The sequence below is a fragment of the Limulus polyphemus genome, unplaced genomic scaffold, assembly GCF_000517525.1.
Source record: "Limulus polyphemus unplaced genomic scaffold, Limulus_polyphemus-2.1.2 Scaffold2069, whole genome shotgun sequence".
In the NCBI taxonomy this organism is placed as follows: Eukaryota; Metazoa; Arthropoda; class Merostomata; order Xiphosura; family Limulidae; genus Limulus; species Limulus polyphemus.
The window spans coordinates 27,369-33,479 of NW_013667679.1; positions in this window are offsets into that span (position 1 = coordinate 27,369).

Here is a 6,111-nt window from a genome sequence, read left to right on the forward strand (position 1 = left end):
ATATCGAAACCCCGATTTCCAGCATAAAAAGCGCTTAGACTACCTGCAGGCTACCAGAGGGACGGTATTGAAGAAGGCACTAAGCTGAATAGAATATTTAGTCATGATAGTGGGGAAAATATCATAACATACAAAATATGAAAAAGTTGAGAAAATGACTTTAAAAAGAGTATGTTATAATTCAAGAAGAACAAACGAAGATAGAGTGGTGAAGATTCTAATTTAATAGTCAATAAGAAGCCGACTTATGAATGTGGAAAATAAGAAAGGAATGGCGCAGAAAAATTTAGTTCAAGTGCTATACAGCCAAGAACCAATAAGTAGCGAAACGGGGGGGTTTCTCGGCGAAAAAATAACAGCATCTAGTTGCAAGCATGAAAACAAAACAATAACAACAGCAAAAAAAAAAGTAAATAAATAAACAGCTCTGCAGATTTCTTAGTTTTTGTTAAGAAGTCTTCTCTTGATATCAGAAAACCTAATTAGGAATAACTGCATAGGATTACTTAAATATTCTGTAATAACATTTAGAATGACTGGCTAATAACTGTCTTTAATCCAAGGGTTTCTAAGCAGAAGGAGGAATTAATTACTAGTCCAACAACAACAGAATGGTAAAGTAGAACGTCCTAGAAGAGGTAATGCGGCCGCTAAATAAGCAAACAAGAAATGTAAAATACTGTAGATTTGCTAATATAACCAACAAAAGTGTTACTTAACAACGTAACCAGTTGCTGAAACGTTCTCTATCTGGATCATATTTAAACTTTTTTTTCTGGTCAAAGTAATGGTTACTGATGTTTAAGGATATCAGAAAAAAAGCAACGTTGACAAATGCTAAACAATTTTTAGCCATTTCTCATAAAAGAGTTAATATTATAAAGTGCCCAAAAGAAACAAGACAGTTTGCAACGTTGTATTGTTGACTAAGGTTATAAGCTTCACATTCATATATTGATACTACATATATATCTATATGCATTTTAGTTTGATAATTATTATAGATTTTAACCCTAATATATCAGTATTAGATGTTTCGAGACTTTATTGGGTGAGATATTAAAGCAGGTCGTTGGTATTTATTAAAGGTGTGGCGATACAGCAATACGATACAAGTATCGTATCGTGAAGCCGTGATACGATTGTATCGATACATCGTCGGATACGATACGATTATGTATCGTTTGGCAAGCTTTCAGTAAACATTATGTCTTTTGTACAAAAAAAAACCTGAATTTCTAATAAAGTATTTTTGCTAAAAAATAATGATTCATTAAAGGAAGATGAGTATTGAGTACTACATGTTGTCTTAATTTCTTTTATCAAAAACATTACATGCAAAGTAACATAAATTAACAACAACAGAGTAGATAGATATTAACTTTATTTTATTTTACTTCTCTTGCCAGCTGGCATTTAGTTGATCAAACCTGAGAACTTGAAAAAGCACTGTTAGTAATATAGATAATAAATTACAGACAAGACTGTCAAACTTTGTAACAAACCGTTGGTAAAACTTTTGTATCTAGATACGTATCGTATCGACTACTGTGGTGAGATACGCACCCATAATAATTATATAGACAAATTATATAGACTTAACATATAAAACCATCAATGGAAATATTACGGATTCACTATTCCTTAACTTTTAGAAACATGGTCCGTATGTACAAACAAAGAACTTGGCATGATTGAAAATGGCAGTAAAAAGTTGTTTGATAAAACAAAAGTATTTTTTTTTTTGCTTTATTACTATATATGTAATAGACATCTGTTTTAAGTTGATACTGCGTTATATTATTAGACGTGGGACTAAGAATCAAGCATGATGATATTCAGTACCGTTCGTATAGACGTTGTTGTTGTTGTTGTTCTGATTCTTAACAATTAAAACAAAAATGTTCAGACAGGGGTGAAAAAGGAAGGATACCAAAATTAAGTTTAATAGAGTAAAGCAACCATGTTACGACGAGAATGTAATGTGAAATGAAGAGTACGAGGGCATTTCAAAACGCTTAGTTTGTTTTCCTGGATAATTCGGGTACACCAAAATTAAGTTTAATAGAGTAAAGCAACCATGTTACGACGAGAATGTAATGTGAAATGAAGAGTACGAGGGCATTTCAAAACGCTTAGTTTGTTTTCCTGGATAATTCGGGTACGTTCTTCTTTTATAGATGTATTGGATTTTTTCTTGCATGTTGAATGTTTTTTTAGCTAGATAGCTGTCACATTTTTATTTTTAACAGAAATGCGTTTTAAAAAGTAGTAATTTGCACTAGTTAATCGGAGCTTTCAGTTGAGGTATAATTATATAATTTCCATATTAAACAATTCACATGCTATCTTTTGAGATGTGTTCTTGTCTGTGTAGCAGCATTAACGTTTACGTCGTATTAGTGAATCTGTCTTATATGTTTGAATTTTTATTATTTATAATTGATAATAGTTTCTTGAAATGACTTTTCCAATTAAATATTATTAAATTCGAATATTACATGAACCACCTACTCTTATCTCTATTCAATCATAACGTACCGTTGACATGTACTGAAAGCAGGGTGGAAAGACTGAAGTGCTTATGTTCTTCTGCTACTTTACTAGACATCTTATCAGTATGCTGTCAATATAATGGATTGCACATGTTAACGTTTTTTGACTAAACGCGAATCGTTCAGCCGTTAATGAAGACCTCTATCAAATATTCATAAGAGTAGGCAGTGTTGTCAACTCGTGCCATTCAAGTGGGATCTTTAATGCCACGAAAAATGCATTAGGTTCAGGAATAAAGCTCCAGCTGGTTTATTTAATAGGTGCTTGATTTGCAAGTTAATGCTCGAGTTTTACAGGTTTTTGTGGCAAAAGCGAAATCTATCACTACCTACTATGCAAGCAATTTTTTTTGTTTTGTTGTTTTATGTTTTGCTAACATCTTTGTTCGAAATAAGACTTCCAGCTTACGCTTTTTATGCGTTCTTGTTGATGGTAAATTTATATAAAGAAAGACAAAAAGTCTGAAGTATTTATGCGTCTCGTATTGAGCTCAACTAAATTTAATCCTGCTGATGCAGACTTTTGTCTCGTATGAAATATAAAACTACTACCAGTTAATGCGATTTGGCTACAAAGAAGAAATAGACAATACTGAAAACTGACATGTATATGAACATGACGTATTTATCGATCTTACAAGGAATAAAATACACGAAAATTAACCTAGTAGGTTGAAACAACGTTAGCTCACCTTTTCGTAAGGTACTGTGCTGGGAGCAGAGACAGGAAACATTTATTATGTTGTGGCTTATTAACAATATTTTAACTAACGAATCTTCTATAACTTTAGACAATAGGCGGGAGTTTCGCAATACATATTTAACAGTATAAGTTATGTACATGGAATGCTAATAGATTTTTTAATATTACGGAAAGATGGTCATGAAACTACACTAAGTTTCTTCATTTTTTATTCATATTCTTAGTATATTAAGTTTCTTTGTTGTTTTTAGCGCAAAGCTACACAATGGGCTACTTGCTCTGTCCACTGCGCGAAACCGAGCACCCGATTTTCTATAATAAGCTTGTTTTCACTATTAAACTAGACTTCACTATGCAGGTAAATTAGAAAGAAAAAACGACCTTTATTGTCGTTTTGTGAAAAAACAAACGAACACTAAAATTTAAAGGACAAAAAAATGTTACAATCTTGAACTTTACTAATAAAGACACGTTTATTTGTACTTATATTAAAGGATGATATAAAATGAATCACAGAAGAATAAAACATTACCATAGCATAATTAAGAAAACTAGCAGAGACCCGCGAAACATTTGCAGTCAAATTAGTATCTTTATTGCAATAGTACTTGTTTATATACAGGAATTCTAGAATAATACAGAATAATTGAATCGTAGACACCGAAATCTGGAAGTCCACTTGTCGTAGGCCAAACATTAGTTAAATCTGTTTTAAGTACGGTCTGTATTCAATAAAGAGATAAATTAACACTATAGCTTGTATACGTTTTTTGTTTCAGTTTAGTTAGAGCTAAACTTTACCGTACTTTATACTATCAATAAATAAACTTATAATGTTATTGTTATTCTACGATCTACTGTTAGATATTTAGAAAAAAAATTATAAGCTTTTAATATGTTGTTGTACATAATATCTACTAAAGTATATTTACATCCGCTTTTTGGTTACATTCGTTGAAATGAATTACTCGCGCATATACAACGGTATGTCTGCGGACTTACAACACTAGAAACCGGGTTTCGATACCCGTGGTGGGCAGAGCACAAATAGCCCATTGTGTAGTTTTTGTGCTTAACTTCAAACAAACAAAAAGTATTATTATAATAGATTAAAATGTATTCTAAAAGCAAAGAACAATATATATTTGCAGTAAAATTAAAAATACCTGTCCATTGACATTATATCTGCTTTCTCCAGCCGAGTTGAATGTGTCTTCTGCAAGGTCTATGTTTTTCTCAATATTGAGTGGTGCTCGGTCTAAGTCTACATCTTTGTCCTACAACGAGGAACTATAAACTGTAGCCTCTATGGTTTAAAGTTCGTAAAAGTCACTAAACCTGCACGACGAATATGTTGACGTTTACTAAATACAAAGTTTTGTTATAACACAACAATTCAGAGGTTTTAGTTATAAAATCAGTTGAAAGCAGTCGTTATTAGCATAAGGTTCTTCAAAATGCAATGGTCTTTTACTATAAAATGTATAAAAAACTTAAGTAGATGTAAACAAATATTAGAAAATTCAGTATTCATATACTTGATTCAAGTGTTGTTGTTTATAAAAGTTGAAAGTTTACAAACTTACTGCAACCATTCATTACACTACAATGAATGTAGCCATCTGATAGCGTAAATAATATCCAGTGGTCCTCCCTGGTATTGTTAATACAGGGAGGGCTATAAGTCAGTTTACCCAATCAGTGAACCAATAGCTTATTCAAAACAAACTATACTACAACAATACAAAGGCGAAAAGATTGGTTGTTGGTTGGTTGTTTTGAATTTCGCGTAAAGCTACAAGAAGGCTATGTGTGCTAGCCGTCCCTAATTTAGCAGTGTAAGACTAGCGGGAAGGCAGCTAGTCATCACCACCCACCGCCAACTTTTAGGCTACTCTTTTACCAACAAATAGTGGGATTGACCGTAACTTTATAACGCCCCAACGGTTGAAAGGGCGAGCATGCCGTGCCAAAGGCGAAAGAAACAAGATTTATGCTATTCTATAAGACACTTTTTTTTCTTAAAGTAATTGTTCAAAGTGTTAGCCTTCTTGATTTACACATAATTCATAACGTTGAATGATAAAACGATAGATTTTTTTTTTACACAATGGAACCATTTCAGTAGTCAACAAATGTGACCATCAAAAAGTTCTAAGAAAAGAACAAGAATTAAGAAATTAAAATTATAAATAAGCGAGCTGAAAATCCTACGGTAATCCTACTTATAGCTCAACCTATATTTACATTCTGTCTCAGCTGCAATAGTAAAATATTTACTTCAACACAATCGGTTATCGAAGTATCTACTAACAGCACACCCACGTGGGATCTCAGCCAACAATATAAGATACATTTGAAGAAGAGATTGTCTGGAACATTCGCTAAATTATAAAGTTCATAGCTTAGGGAAGATAAATGTCATGCAAGCTCTGAATATGTTACGTGTTAAAAATGTTTCCCTGTCTAATAAGAACGTAATATAGTGAACAAAAAAGCTCAAAACATATAAACACGTGTACAGCAGTTGGTGGAAAAGGGTTTAAAATCATGCTTAGTTCGGCTATTTAGCATCAATAATAAAACACCAAAAATTAGAATCTAAGATGAAGTAATAGCATAATAAATAATACCTTTAAATTAGAGATTGTGCTGTATTTTGTTACGACTCGCATCGGTAGTTATCTCGGCTGTTGCAAGCTACGCCGCCAGAGGGAACCTCACAGGCAATGGGTAGGGATAGGGACGATGACGTCATAGACACCTGTTACGTATTATAATTTCGAATGATCTGAAACCGAGCTAAATGATAATTTAAATTTAGTAGTTAAATATATGCCGATATGTCTCCAA